Below are 16233 nucleotides of genomic sequence, written 5' to 3' on the forward strand. Positions count from 1 at the left end.
AAAAAGAGAGAGAGAAGAAAAAGAAAAAAGAGAGAGAGAAGAAAAAGAAAAAAAGAGAGAGAGAAGAAAAAGAAAAAAAGAGAGAGAGAAGAAAAGAAAAAAGAGAGAGAGAAGAAAAAGAAAAAAGAGAGAGAGAAGAAAAAGAAAAAAGAGAGAGAGAGAAGAAAAAGAAAAAAAGAGAGAGAGAAGAAAAGATAAAAAAGAGAGAGAGAAGAAAGAAAAAAGAGAGAGAGAGAAGAAAAGAGAATAAAGAGAGAGAGAAGAAAAAGAAAAAAAGAGAGAGAGAAGAAAAAGAAAAAAGAGAGAGAGAAGAAAAGAAAAAAAGAGAGAGAGAAGAAAAGAAAAAAAGAGAGAGAGAAGAAAAAGAAAAAAGAGAGAGAAGAAAAAGAAAAAAGAGAGAGAGAAGAAAAAGATAGAAGAAGAGAGAGATAGAGAGAGAAGAAAAGAAAAAAGAGAGAGAGAAGAAAAAGAAAAAGAGAGAGAGAAGAAAGAAAAAAGAGAGAGAGAAGAAAAGAAAAAAAGAGAGAGAGAAGAAAAGAGAGAGAGAGAAAAGAAAAAAGAGAGATAGAAGAAAAAGAAAAAGAGAAGAGAAAAAGAAAAAAGATAGATAGATAGAAAAAAGAGAGAGAGAAGAAAAAGAAAAAGAGAGAGATAGATAAAAGAAAAAAGAGAGAGAGATGAAAAGAAAAAAGAGAGAGAGAAGAAAATGAAAAAAGAGAGAGAGAATAAAAAGAAAAATAGAGAGAGAATAAAATAAAAATATAGAGAGAAGAAAAGAAAAAGAGAGAGATAGAAGAAAAAGAGAAAAAGAGAGAGAGAAGAAAAAGAAAATAAAAGAGATATAGAAATAAAAAGATAAGAAAAGATAGAGAGAAGAAGAGAGAATAAAAAGAAAAAATAGATAGATAAGAAAAAGAAAAAAATAGTAGATAGAAGAAAAGAAAAAAATAGAGAGATGAAGAAAAATAGAAAAGAGAGATAGAAGAATAAGAAAAAAGAGAGATAGAATAAAAGAAAAAAAGAGAGAGATAAGAAAAGAAAAAAAGAGAGAGAGAGAAAAAGAAAAAAAGAGAGAGAAGAAAAAGAAAAATAGAGAGAAGAAAAGAAAGAGATAGAGAGAAGAAATAGAAAAAGAGAGAGAGAAGAAAGAATAGAGAAGAAAGAGATAGAGAGAGAGAGAAAAGAAAAAGAGATAAGAAGAAAAAGAAAAAATAGAGAGAGAGAATAAAAAGATATAGAAAAGAAAAAGAGAGAGATAATAAAATAAAATAGAGAGAGAGAAAAAGAAAAATAGAGAGAGAGAAAAGAAAAGATAGAGATAGAAGAAAAGAAAAAAGATAGAGAGAATAAAATAAAAAGAGATAGAAGAAAAGAAAAAAATAGATAGAAGAAAATATAAGAGAGAGAATAAAAAGAAAAAAGAGAGAGATAGAGAAAAAGTAAAAAAGATAGATAGAATAAAGAAAAAATAGAGAGAGAAGAAAAGATAAAAAAGAGATAGAGAGAAAAATAAAAATAGAGAGAGAAGAAAAGAGAAAAGAAAAAGAGAGAGAATAGAAAAGAAAAAAAGAGAGAGATAAGAAAAAGAAAAAAAGAGATAGATAAGAAAAAGAAAAAAGAGATAGATAGAAGAAAAGAAAAAAAGAGATAGAGATAGAGAGAAAAATAAAAAAAGAGAGATAGAAGAAAAAGAAAAAAGATATAGAGATAGAGAAGAATAAAAATATAGAAGAAAATAAAGATATAGATATAAAGAAAAAGATAGAGATAAAAGAAAAAAGATATAGAGAATAAAAGAAAAAAGAGAGAGAAGAAATAAAAGATAGAGAGATAAGAAAAAGATAGAGATAGAAAATAAAAAGATATAGAGAAAAAAGAAAAAATAGATAGAGAAGAAAAAGAAAAAATATAGATAGAATAGAAAAAGAGATAGATAGAAAATAAAAAAAGATATATATAGAGAAAAGAAAAAAGATATATAGAAGAAAAGAAAATAGAGATAGAGATAAATAGAAAAAGTAGAGAATATCAGAATAGAGATATAGAAAATAAACAGATATAGAATAATACAAAATATATAAGAAAAAGAAGATAGAGAGATAAGATAGATATATAGATAGAATAAAAAAAAGATATAGATAATAATACATAATATTATAATACAAAAAATAGATCATAATCAATAAAAATAAAGAATATATAGTAATCTCTATATATTAATACAAAAAATAGATATATCAAATAAACAAGATATATAATAATCAAATATATCTATCAATTCAATTCAATTCAAATCGCTTTATTGGCATGACAAGTTACATCTTATGTTGCCAAAGCAGTGAAAAACATTCATGTTTGTTCACAAAAATACAGATCTATCCATACAGTGTATAAACAGATATATCCCTGAGTGTATAAATATACTTTCATATAATTTATATATACTCTTATATTTAGTGGTTGTCCCTCTGTTTATGGCAAGCTGTAACATAGTGTGCCGCTAGTGTTACACAACTTCTCTCTTCCCCTAGTAGGTATGGGAGTTTTTGGTCGTCATTCAAATTTCTGAATTCCGGGCATATTTTTGTGAATTTTGGGTAGAAGTTCTCCCTTATGCCCTGATATTTTCTACAAGCTGTGAGGAAGTGCATCTCTGTCTCCACCACTCCCTGACTGCAGTGAGAGCATATCCTGTCCTCTCTTGGTTGCCGGGTCTGCCTGTGTCTACCTTTTTCGATCGCCAGGTTATGTTCACTAAGTCTGTACATTGTCAAAGTTTTTCTCAGTTTGCTATCCTTTACCATGGTCAGGTAATCAGCCATGTTGTATTGTCTGTTTAGGGCCAAGTAGCAATTGAGTTTGCTTTGGGTTTTTGTTGTTTCTGCCCAATATGACAGATATTTTTCCTTTTGCTTAGCGACGATTGTGTTGGGTCGAATTCTTTGTGTTACGCTGTCACTGTCCTGGGGCTGGTTATTGTTAGTAGTGTTAGTAGTTACTTCACTGAGCCCCAGGACTAGTTGACTGAGGGTATTCTTCTTTATGGTCCTCTCTTGGCATTTCAGGGCTTCATAATGATAGCATTGGGGGTTGCTCATTTCTAGGTGTTTCCAAAATTTGGTGGCTCTTTTTTGGATAGTGATTATTAATGGATATTGGCCTAGTTGTGCCCTGCATGCATTGTTTACGGTTTTCCTTTGAGTCCGGAGGATACTTTTACAGAATTCTGCATGTAGGATCTCAATTGGGTGTTTGTCCCATTTTGCAAATTCTTGTTGTGTTAGCGGTCCCCACACCTCACTGCCATAGAGTGCAATTGGTTCAATTACTGATTTGAAAATTTTGAGCCAAATGCTAATTGGGATTTCTATTTGGATTGATTTTTTAATGGCATAGAAAGCCCTTCTTGCTTTCTCTTTCAGTTCATTCACAGCCAGTTTGAAATTTCCCGTAGAACTGATTTTTAAGCCCAAGTATGTGTAGTTAGTGGTTTGTTCAATTTTGGTTGTTCCTAGTGTGAAATTTATTTTGGGTCCCTGATGTCTGGATCTTTGCTGGAACACAAGGACTTTGTTTTTTTGGGGATTTATTGTCAGGGCCCAAGTCTGGCAGTACGACTCCAGCAGATCCAGGTTCTGCTGTAGACCCTCCTTAGTTGGTGACAGCAGAACCAGGTCGTCTGCATAGAGGAGGAATTTAACCTTGGATTCATATAGGGTGAGGCCGGGTGCTGTAGATTGTTCAAGTAGTTTTGCCAATTCATTTATGTAAATATTAAAGAGTGTCGGTGAGATTGGCGAGCCCTGCGTCACCCCCCGCCCCTGTGGGAAGTATTTTGTTTGTTTGTCTCCAATTTTAACTGCACATTTGTTGTTTGTATACACTGATTTAATTACATCATATGTTTTTCCCCCTACCCCGCTTTCGATAAGTTTCAGGAATAAACCGTCGTGCCAGATGGAATCGAAAGCCTTCTGGAAATCTATAAAGCATGCGTAGATTTTGCTTTTGTTTTGATGAACGTGTTTGTCAATTAGGGTCTAGGGTGAAGATATGATCTGATGTTCTATAGTTTGGCAGGAATCCAATTTGGCTTTTACTCAAGACATTGTGCTCCTCAAGGAAGTTTATAAGTCTTTTGTTTATGATACTACAGAATACCTTCCCCAGGTTACTGTTTACACAGATGCCTCGATAGTTATTTGGGTCGACTTTGTCCCCACTTTTGTATATGGGCGTTATGAGTCCTTTGTTCCAGATATCAGGGAAGTAACCGACACTCAGAACCAAGTTGAAGAGTTTTAGGATAGCCAGTTTCATTTTATCGTCTGTGTGTTTAATCATCTCGCTTAGTATGCCGTCTGCCCCGCAAGCTTTTCCTGGTCGCAGGTCCTTGAGTTTTTCAAAAAGTTCTTTTTCTGTTATTATGGAGTCTAGCGGGTTTTGGTTATCTTTAATGGCCATTTCGAGCTTTCCTCCCCCCCCCCCCCCTCTCTCTCTCTCTCTCTCTCTCTCTCCTCCCCCCCCCCTCTCTCCTCCCCCCCTCTCTCTCCTCCCCCCCCTCTCTCTCCCCCCCCTCTCTCTCCCCCCCTCTCTCCTCCCCCCCTTCTCTCCTCCCCCCCCTTCTCTCCTCCCCCCCCTTCTCTCCTCCCCCCCTTCTCTCCTCCCCCCCTTCTCTCCTCCCCCCCTTCTCTCCTCCCCCCCCCCTCTCTCCTCCCCCCCCTCTCTCCTCCCCCCCCCTCTCCTCCCCCCCTCTCTCCTCCCCCCCTCTCTCTCCTCCCCCCCCCTCTCTCTCCTCCCCCCCTCTCTCCTCCCCCCCTCTCTCCTCCCCCCCTCTCTCCTCCCCCCTCTCTCCTCCCCCCCTCTCTCCTCCCCCCCTCTCTCCTCCCCCCCTCTCTCCTCCCCCCCTCTCTCCTCCCCCCCTCTCTCCTCCCCCCCTCTCTCCTCCCCCCCTCTCTCCTCCCCCCCTCTCTCCTCCCCCCCTCTCTCCTCCCCCCCTCTCTCCTCCCCCCCTCTCTCCTCCCCCCCTCTCTCCTCCCCCCCTCTCTCCCCCCTCTCTCTCTCCTCCCCCCCTCTCTCTCTCCTCCCCCCCTCTCTCTCTCCTCCCTCCCTCTCTCTCTCCTCCCCCTCTCTCTCTCCTCCCCCCCTCTCTCTCTCCTCCCCCTCTCTCCTCCCCCCTCTCTCTCTCCTCCCCCCTCTCTCTCTCCTCCCCCCCTCTCTCTCTCCTCCCCCCCTCTCTCTCTCCTCCCCCCTCTCTCTCTCTCCTCCCCCCCTCTCTCTCTCTCCTCCCCCCTCTCTCTCTCTCCTTCCCCCCTCTCTCTCTCTCCTCCCCCCTCTCTCTCTCTCCTCCCCCCTCTCTCTCTCTCCTCCCCCCTCTCTCTCTCTCCTCCCCCCTCTCTCTCTCTCCTCCCCCCCTCTCTCTCTCTCCTCCCCCCCCTCTCTCTCTCCTCCCCCCCTCTCTCTCCTCCCCCCCTCTCTCTCTCCTCCCCCCCTCTCTCTCTCCTCCCCCCCTCTCTCTCTCCTCCCCCCCTCTCTCTCTCCTCCCCCCCTCTCTCTCTCCTCCCCCCCTCTCTCTCTCCTCCCCCCTCTCTCTCTCCTCCCCCCCTCTCTCTCTCCTCCCCCCCTCTCTCCTCCCCCCCTCTCTCTCTCCTCCCCCCCTCTCTCTCTCCTCCCCCCCTCTCTCTCTCCTCCCCCCCTCTCTCTCTCCTCCCCCCCTCTCTCTCTCCTCCCCCCCTCTCTCTCTCCTCCCCCCCTCTCTCTCTCCTCCCCCCCTCTCTCTCTCCTCCCCCCCTCTCTCTCTCCTCCCCCCCTCTCTCCTCCCCCCCTCTTTCTCTCTCCTCCCCCCCCTCTCTCTCTCCTCCCCCCTCTCTCTATCTCCTCCCCCCTCTCTCTCTCTCCTCCCCCCCTCTCTCTCTCTCCTCCCCCCTCTCTCTCTCTCCTCCCCCCCCTCTCTCCCCCCCTTCTCTCTCTCCTCCCCCCCCCTTCTCTCTCTCCTCCCCCCCCTTCTCTCTCTCCTCCCCCCCCCTTCTCTCTCTCCTCCCCCCCCTTCTCTCTCTCCTCCCCCCCCCTTCTCTCTCTCCCTCCTCCCCCCCCCTTCTCTCTCTCCTCCCCCCCTTCTCTCTCTCCTCCCCCCCCCCCTTCTCTCTCTCCTTCCCCCCCCCCCCCCCCCCTTCTCTCTCTCCTCTACTTTTTTCATAACAACATGCCCTCAAAAAACCCTCGGCACCACCAGGCACTGCAGCTAGTATAATATAAAGCAGTTTGTGTGTCTGTCTGTCTGTCTCTCCGTATGTCCGCTGTACACTCAAAAGTTATAGAGCGTACCTACACATGTTATATCAAAAGAAAGCTTATGATCAGGGGAGCGTCATAGGCATATTTACTTTTTGGTCAGACAAAAATTGTTCGGACAGTATACAAAAAACGTTCAAAGAACGGACAACTCCGCTCATTAGCGTTGAGTGACGTGATGGTTGACCAATCCTACAGGGGATAGCGTTGAGTGATGTGATGGTTGACCAATCCTACACTTCAGTGACCTCATGGTTGACCAATCGGTGCGTCACCGGGGGCGTTTCATTCCGTGTGGACGGGCCTAATCCTGCAGCCTCCCGAAACTTCGCCGCCATTTTTTTAATGCCGAACGCGGGCACCCGCTGCATTAAGTAACATTAAGTAAATTGTTTTTAAAAAAGTAAATTAATTTGTAAATATATTTTCTAAGCTCATTAATTTTCCTAGCTTTCACCCTATTTTTTTGCTCTTGACTCGCTGCCTCCGCCGGGCGCCGCAACCTTGGAGGGTTACCCTGCCTGCAGGCCTCGAAGTCTCAGCCTCTCCTCGCCAGCCACGCCCGAGCTAGGCACCGCCCGTCCCGCTGGCCCCGATTACAAACAAGCGGCCCGCGATCGCCGCCATCTTCATAAACGCTGGCGGGGCGGTACGGAGCTCCGCGGAGCCATCGCCTCCAGCTTCCTAAAGGCTGGCGGGGCGGAATGGAGGCTGGGGTCACTCGCGCCAGGCCTGACCGCCACGCACGGGGCCTCCGGCTCACCAAGGCCGGGCTCTCTCTCTCTCTCTCTCTCTCTCTCCTCCCCTCCTCTTTCCCCCCCCCCCTCTACTTTTTTCATAACAACATGCCCTCAAAAAACCCTCGGCACCGCCAGGCACTCCAGCTAGTATATATATATAAAACTATAAATTAAGCCGATTTTCAGGGGCCGTTGCGACTTTCAGGGGTTCCCCACGCTAAATGCCTGCGGGGAACCCCGCTGATGAAACCTGGCGTGAAGCTTGCCGGCTTGCTTGCTGTCAGCTGCAGGTCAGGGAAAGCTGCGATTTAAAGGGACAGCATTTGTATGTTGAAGGACCTTGTTGCAGGTTTGGGGCTACTTCTTCAAGGCTTGGGCACAGCTGTGGAAGGTTGGAGCCTCTCACACTTCTCCAATGTGATCTCCTGGGAAGCCCCTCTCGCCACCCTCACTCAGCGCTTCCTTAGCAGAGGCATCTACGAGAAGCATGGGACGCCTTTTTTCCCCTTCCCTTCTTGCCATTAGAGGATCTCCAGCAGCAGAGGCGGCAGCAGCAGAACCAGGAGCAGCATGATGAGCACCAGGAGCACCAGGCTGCTGCTCACTCACCTGAAGCTGCACAGGCCAGAAGGGGCCAGCGCTTGGAAGTGGCTTGAGAGCACCTTGCTGCGCTTTAGGGGGCCATGGGGACCCGTTTCTACACTGGCAGTCCTACTCAGAAGGACTTCCATGAAGGTCTGGTTTCTCTGTTCAATAGATGGCCAACGCTCCTCAAGAGATGTCATTCTCTTATGAGCACTCACCATGTTTTGCGTACCCTGGCGAGTTATCTCTTCCATGGAGGTTGCCAACCTTTCCATGGTGATGCGTTCTTGCGCCAATGACTCCACAAAGGCTCTGCTCATGGTCGCTATGGACCCCTCCATTCGCTCCGCACTCGCAGCGACCCTGGAGACAAAACCTGCCAGAGACTCCTGCATCTGTGCATGGAGATCCATCACCTCTTCTCTTGCAGATGGACCCAGAGGCAGAGGGTCGTCATGCAGCACAGCTGAGCTAAGCTGGCAGAGTTCTGCGCCCTCCGACGAGGACTCTCCACTGCTGTCCCTGTCTCCAGAATCTGCTGAGGCTCACTTGTGAGCTGTGAAACACCAGGTGACAACACTACTCTATGTCCCGAAGGTCCCCCCGAGGTGTGAGTGTCTGCGCTGGTGCTGGGTGCGCTTACTTCTGCTGACGCTGCGCCATCAGAGGCTGGAGCTTCCTCTGAGGAGCCTGGCTGCACAGCCTCTTCCTCCTCCACAGTGGGGACTGGGGCTCTGGATGGTCCTGTGGGGGAGTAGAGGAAGGAGTTAGAGATGTGATGCCAAGGTGACATGCACATTCGAGTTGACATCTGCTGACACCTGCATCCATGCAGCCTTGGTCTCAGTGTGAGGCCTCTTCCTGCCTGACCTAGGGAAGAGGACCTCCCTGTGGGCCCTAACCCCATCCAATAATGCCTGCAGTGAAGCTTCGTCGAATTTGGAGGCAGCTCGGGGTCTGGCACTGGCCACCGCTGCTGCAGGCTCCTCTGCCATCCTGTATGGTTCGTTTGGAAGCCAACAGAGGAAGCAATGCTTGCTGTGGACCTTGAAAGCACCACGAATGATGACATCATACTGTGGGGCTTCCTGACTGGAAATGGACAATTGGCAAGGCTGCCCACACGCTGGAAATTAATTGGCCACTTGAGGGAAAATTGCGTGGAGCTGGCTGACTTTTTTGTGTGTCAGAACCCCACATTTGGGGGAATCCGACCATTTCCCACACAATCCACAAATTTGGGCCCATAATGTCAATTCATGTTGTTTGCACAGCATGATAGTTGGGTTTAATAGTCACCGCACTTCATCGCGAAGCACTTTGAGACTTTTTGATGTGATATAAATGCAACTATTATTCTTTTATATATTATAAACCTCCCTCTTTACTATTACTGACAAGTTATTTTTTAGTTGCCTACATGAAGCTGCAGGACAGTTGTTGAAAGAAATTAAATTGCTCACTGCTGATGTAACAACAGTTAGGCTTTGAAATATAGTACCCTGACTGAAAGTTAAGTCTTGACGTTTATGGCGTGAATAGGAATGCTGTCAATATTTGTCATTGACAGGCAGGCGAGAGTGATTTCAGTGACGTTGTCTAATATCGGTGATCGGGTAGCAGTAGCCACTAATTGATTGAGCTTCACTCTGTGGCAGTTTATGCTGCCCTAAAAAAAAACAAAAAACTTTGCATTGACCCCATAGTGCAGGGTTATCTAGTTATAACACACAGGTTATCATTCAGCTTTGTGCAATGCAAGCAAAAGCCAAGCGGGGACGTTCTGAGTGAGAGTGAAGAGAGGGGAAGCCAGTGCAGAGTGTGGCAGCAAGGCGAACACGTCAGGCTGCATTTATACAGCACCTTTCACGACCTCAGGACGTCCCAAAGTGCTTACAGCCAATCAAGTACTTTTTGAAGTGCAGTCATTGTTGTAATGTAGGAAACGCGGCAGCCAATTTGCACTGTCCACCTGTGCCTGAGTCTACCCCGCTCGAGCCTTAATGCAACACCTCGTAACAGTGCTGCACTGCAATTTTAATTTAAACTTGCAGTCCATGCATCAATAAACAGGATCTATATTAGACAGCCCTACCTAAAATTTAACCGCTGCCCTCTCAGATGGATGAAAAAGATCCCACGGCACTATTTCGAAGAAGAGCAGGTGAGTTTGCCTCTGCGTTCTGTCCAATATATATCCCCCAACTAACATCACTAAACCTGATGATCTGGTCATTATCTCACTTATGTTTGTGGGAGCTTGCTGTGCGCAAATTGGCTGCCGCGTTTCCTACATTGCAACAATGACTACACTTCAAAAGTACTTGATTGGCTGTAAAGCACTTTGGGACGTCCTGAGGTCGCGAAAGGTGCTATATAAATGCAAGCTCTTTCTTAGACTGCCTGACTGGAATCATATGTATAACAAATCTAAGAATCTACCCAATGCATTTTCAGCATATTCAGAGCTGAAATGTTTAGATATGGAAAACACCACCTACAGACGACTGGACCTAGAGTTCCTCATCTGAGATGCATTCATTCAACAGAGATTAATATATGTTTCAGACAGTCAATTGAGGCCGGGCCACAAATGATCCCAATGTAACCTCGGGTAGAAGGAGTCTGGCCCAAACATCACCTACACTAATTACCCAGGGGAGGAGCAGGGTGATATAATTGTGTTCCCACAGCTGGGATGACAGCAGGATCTTTCATTAAAAACGTGCACACCGGACAACTAATTTGATAAAAGGTGGCATGTGACTGGGCCATATGACCAGAAAGTCCTAGAAACATAGGAGCAGGAGTAGGCCATTTGGCCCTTTGAGCCTGCTCCACCATTCAATATGATCATCTCAATACCATATTCCCGCTCTTTCCCCATACCCCTTGATGCCTTTTGTGTCCAGAAATCTATCTATCTCCTTCTTAAATATATTCAGTGACTTGACCGCCACAGCCTTCTGTGGTAGAGAATTCCACAGGTTCATCACCATCCGAGTGAAGAAATTTCTCTTCATCTCAGTCCTAAATGTCCTACCCCGTATCCTGAGACTGTGACCCCTCATTCTAGACCCCCCAGCCAGGGGAAACATCCTCCCTGCATCCAGTCTGTCTAGCCCTGTCAGAATTTTATATGTTTCAATGAGATCCCCTCTCATTCTTCTAAACTCGAGTGAATACAGGCCTAGTCGACCCAATCTCTCCTCATACGACAGTCCTGCCAACCCAGGAATCAGTCTGGTGAACCTTCACTGCACTCCCTCTATGGCAAGTACATCCTTTCTTAGGTAAGGAGACCAAAACTGCACACAGTACTCCAAGTGTGGTCTCACCAAGGCCCTGTATAACTGTATAGTAAGACATCCTTGCTCCTGTTCTCAAATCCTCTTGCAATGAAGGCCAACATACCATTTGCTTTCCTAACTGCTTGCTGTACCTGCATGTTTGCTTTCAGTGACTGGTGTACAAGGACACCCAGGTCTCTTTGTACATCAACATTTCCCAATCTATCACCATTTAAATAATACTCTTGTCTTTCTGTTTTTCCTACCGAAGTGGATAACTTCACATTTATCCACGTTATACTGTATCTGCCATGTATTTGCCCACTCACTCAACTTGTCTAAATCGCCTTGAAGCCTCTTTGCATCCTCCTTACAACTCACAATCCCACCTAGTTTCGTGTCGTCAGCAAACTTAGAAATATTACATTTGATTCCCTCATCCAAATCATTGATATATATTGTGAATAGCTGGGGCCCAAGCACTGATCCCTGCCGTACCCCACTAGTCACTGCCTGCCACCCCGAAAAAGACCCATTTATTCCTACTCTCTGTTTCCTGTCTGTTAACCAATTTTCAATCCATGCCAGTATATTACCCCCAATCCCATGTGCTTTAATTTTGCACACTATCCTCTTATGTGGAACTTTATCAAAGGCCTTCTGAAAATCCAAATACACCACATCCACTAGTTCTCCCTTATCTATTCTACCAGTTACATCCTCAAAAAACTGCAGTAGGTTTGTCAAGCATGACTTCCCTTTCCTAGGTTTGATTATTGAATTGCTGCAGATTTAGCTGCTCTTGGTTGGTATGACAGTAGGGCTCTTTCAGTAGCTGGCAGGGCTCCTGAAGTAGGCAGCGTAAACAGCCAGGGTTCACGGTCTGATGTTTATCCGTGACCCCAGATGGAAAGTGTGCATATTTGGACATTGGTAATTTCGTGCCTTACTCAGTTTATTTCTCGACTCCTATACTCAGAAACCTCTAATAATGTTGTTGTTTCTTGCAGTGCCAGTGGTCTCAAATTGATTGAGGCATTGCAGCTGCTGGTCTCAGCAGTTGCACGTGTAATAGTGAATTTTCATTTCAAATTTGAAGTGAAGTTAGTACCAGGCAGCCGCCACATGCATGTCATCATAACTGTTGCTTTAAAGAATTACAAACAGCTTTGTCACATTGTTGTGTTCTACCAGTGACCACCAGAGGGTGCCACAATTCCACCTGGTTGAGTGTAAATGGGATGAAGTTTCTCCTGTTGATGATTTTAGTGAAAAATAATGGCATGAGTAGAAAGTGGGATTTCCAGTTTTGTTCTCGTGACTCTTTGGGCACGATTATCAACAGCACAAATTTCACCCCAAAGTGTAATATATAACCCTGCAAAACCATTAATGGTAAAGGAGGTAATGATTGCTCTCACATAAATTCTGGAAATTAAAGGAAGAATCGAAATTTGAAAACTTTAACTAATGTGGGGATTCAATTTTCATTGTTGTGCAATTAATTTAAAGGGCTGTTGTTACCCGTAAAAAGTCAAATGGAATGCTTTGCGCCGATGGGTATTGACAAGAGACATATTTTCAGGCCAAAATAATGCTATTTGCTTCATAAAATGTCATTACATCCCAAGAGGGCCACTGCAATTTGCATGTGGTGCACATAATGTACAGCTTTTCTGGAGTTAACTAAACTAATTACACCATAAGTCAGCGTTTTATGTCCTCGTAGAAGAAAAGAATAATTATACCCTAAAAACCACAGACAACTGTTTTTATCAGGTTGAGCACATTCTCTCTCTTGCAGGATTTTATGAATTAAATAGAAGTTGCAAATAATTAATGTACGGAATGATTTCTGATTCTACTTTCTCCCTTCCTTTTCTGAAGGCATTGACTTGTGCTGGGTTACGGATCCATGGCGTACCAGAAGGCAGCTTGGTGACCATCTTCATGTGTGAGCTTAGACACCCGCAACTCACAAAAATTCTACTTGAATTAATATTACTAGTTTGCAACATTCCATGTATCTTTGTGTTTATAAAGGGGATCTGCCTTTTATGCTCCTACTGATAGTGTCCTTTGCAAATGAGCTCCCCCATGTGGAATGTCTCAGAATTACACTTCAGGAGTTTGAGGCATCAGGCAGCTGAAACTTTTCTTGACTTTTTTGGGGGAGGGGAGGGAGGTAGCAGGTTGGTTATCAAAAAAAATAAACCAATGAATCATAGCGTTTTTTAAAATTGTGAGCCAGATTGATTAGGTACACAGCTGTTTTAAGAAAGACTTGCATTTATATAGCACCTTTCATGGCCTCAGGATGTCTCGAAGCACTTTACAGTCAATTAAGTACTTTTGAAGTGTAGTAATGTAGGAAACCCGGCAGCCTATTTGTGCACAGCAAGGCCCCACAAACAGCAATGCGATGATGATCAGATAATATTTTTTTTTAAGAGGTATTAGTCAGAATGCCGGGGAGAACTCTGCCCTTCTTCAACATAGTGCTATGGGATCTTTTATGCCCACCTGAGAGGGCAGATGGGGCCTCGGTTTAACGTCTCATCTGAAAGACGCTAACTCCGACAATGCAGCACTCCCTCAGTACTGCACTGGAGTGTCAGCCTGGATTGTGTGCTCAAGTCTCTGGAGTGGGACTTGAACCCACAACCTTCTGATACAGAGGCGAGAGTGCTACCAACTGAGTCACAGCTAATGCAGCAGTAAGTTGCCGGTGGTGTATAATTAGAATATTACTTGTGTTTAGACTGTTCTAGTTGTTGATGTTGCTGATTATATTCAGCATGTGACATGTTGCTATAAAGTGTAACTCTGACGTTTCGCCTGCTGATCTTTCAAAGGGAATGTGCCTATAGAAGGAAGCCCCTTTCTCTTCCATTAGGTTTCTACCTCTGTTGCCTTCAGTTCCTCCCTCCCCTCTGCCATTGCCTTATACCCCTTGCCATGCACCAGTCACTGACCAAGAGGATGGGAGTTCCCAGGTCCCTGACAATGTTCCTCTAACATTACAACAGTGACTACACGTCAAAGGTACTTAATTGGCTGTAAAGCGCTTTGAGACGTCCGGTGGTCCTGAAAGGCGCTATATAAATGCAAGTCTTTTTAACTGATCGGGGTGTGAGAAGAGGTGATGATGACTTGCCAACATCAGTCTGGTACAACATCTGGCCATCCTTGTGCTACAAATAATGAACAGAAGAAATTTTCCCCTTATGTGCATTTTCTGACTCTCTCATTACCCAACAAATATTGCCCTGTGTACACAAACCCCTGCACTAATGAGTCAGCTAGAGAAGTTGTTTAGTGTAGTGCAAAGTATGTAAGGAAGCATGGGGCAAGAACAGGCCTTTAGCCCATCACGCACATTCATTGCACAAACGGTGTGCAGTCTACTCTTATCATGGATGCTGCTGAAGTCATGTGCCGAGGGAGGGCTCTGAAAAGTTTCTCCATCCCCCCCTCCCCCAAAGGTAAATCAAGTGAAACCCCGGAGTATCTAATTTCTCTCTCAATATGCATCGCAGACCAGTTTGCTACCTTTGTCACAGCGTCTCTATGGTCCTGACAGTTCAAGAACAATTATGCTCTCCAAATACACTGTTCTACGTGTACTGCAGTATCCCTCTTAGGTTATCTGTGAGATAATACCTACTGACGTTTTAATATTAAGGCTAATGTAAATGTTTAGGTGGCTATTTAGTATATTCATCTGTTACAAGTTTTAATTGAATATGCTATTTGTTTACTTCTTACAGTAATTATTGTTTATTATATCCTTTCAGCGTAAGGTTTATATGCAATACAATATCAATTTAAAAATAAAATCAAAGAATTTGTGTTCACATTTCAGTGTGTTCTGCTTGTACTGGAAGACTTGTAAGGTAAAAACATCTATATTTTAAATTCTAAAGAGTGTTTGAAAAATATTTACGAAGTAGTTGAATTGCTGATAATGTTATGTTCTCAACTGTTCCTGGTATTTTTGAACCTGTTTGTTATCAATTGAATTGATGTTAATTGTTTTTTTTCTAGATTTTTTTTTTGGCTAGAGCTTGGGGACATTTTTTCACTGTGGACATTTTTCCGTTGGGAATAGCATCAAGCTGTCAGCGGATCATTTTATTTATGTCCTTCAGAAATCATCAGTAATGCCTCCTCTTCACTCCTCGTCTGTGGGCTGCCTTCGAACCTGGTTCCCTAAGGACTAAAACCAATATCTCTTTTAAACCTGTATATTACCATAGGTACCGAACAGATCTTTATTTATGTTAATCGACAGATTACATGTTACAAAAAACAATATCCTTTTGGACCACTATGATAAAATTGTAATATACATTTTGACAGAGTTGATGCATTTTAAATCACGATGGAAGCATAAGAAACTGATGTTTGATTTATTTTTAATCAGTGTTCCCATGATCTGAAATGTTCTCCATATATTTAAACCACATTTCAATAAATTTTGATATGTATTCCAGTGTCAATATATCTCTAATATTTTCTACAACAATATATGTATTTAATTTGAATGCCCAATATCCTCTCTTCGGTTCACAATTTTAAATACACAAGCATTGGCATCTAATATGGAATTAATTTCTCTGGAATTTTGATGTTATATTTCAATCTCTATTTTTGAATCAAGTTTGTAGCTTCAGCTGTTCTTTTCAGAGGGTGGGGGGGCTCTCTTACTTCAAAACCATACAAACATGTCCAGAGAGATTACATGCTACGAAGGTGTAGAAAAGCCTGATTGTTTTTTCAAAACGCAAATTCTGAAACAAAGGCATAAAATGCTGGAAACACTCAGCATCTGCTGAGAGAACAGTTTTTTGAGTGTAGCCCTTCATCAGAACTGGCAAAAAATGTACAGCCTTTAAATCCGAACAGAACAAAAGGAAGAGGAAAGAAAACAAAAACAAAACAGTCCCGTACATGAGAGGGGAAGTATCGGTAGAATGACCTGTGCTTAAATGAAAATCAGATGGTTAAACGCCCGAGTGTGATATTAACATGAAACGATAGGAAGAAGCTTAATTAAAAACATAGATTAAAAAACATGTGAATAGCTACGGCGGTGGTGGGGAGCTGGGGAAAGGGGTAAGTCAGATTTGAAATTGAAACAGAAGATGATGGAACAGGATCCAGTGACCTGGAAGGGAAAAAGCAGGCCGACAGCGAGGGTGCAGGCTCCCCTGGCAGAATATGGACTGACGTTGACTTTAATAACTTAAGATCTTAACCCACCTTCTTACTGCAGCAGGGGATGCTGGTGATGTGGGATGGATGGTGCCATCACTCTGGGGGAA

General features: G+C 43.7%; 1 protein-coding gene across 6 annotated transcripts in view; it reads left to right on the forward strand.

Moving 5' to 3' along the window:
- rbm27 (RNA binding motif protein 27) overlaps window positions 1–15396 on the forward strand; it is a 211438-nt gene extending 196042 nt beyond the window's left edge. For 2 of the 6 annotated variants that reach the window (XM_085995831.1, XM_085995838.1), the window contains one exon: window positions 12794–15396. The gene's annotated coding sequence lies outside the window, so the exon portion shown is untranslated. The remainder of the gene's footprint in view (window positions 1–12793) is intronic. The other 4 variants (XM_085995836.1, XM_085995832.1, XM_085995834.1 and 1 more) reach the window with 4 other exon arrangements.
- Window positions 15397–16233: the final 837 nt, after the last annotated feature.

The sequence above is a fragment of the Somniosus microcephalus genome, chromosome 8 (genome assembly GCF_052327205.1).
Source record: "Somniosus microcephalus isolate GS21.2 chromosome 8, FLI_Smic_1.0, whole genome shotgun sequence".
Taxonomy (NCBI): Eukaryota; Metazoa; Chordata; class Chondrichthyes; order Squaliformes; family Somniosidae; genus Somniosus; species Somniosus microcephalus.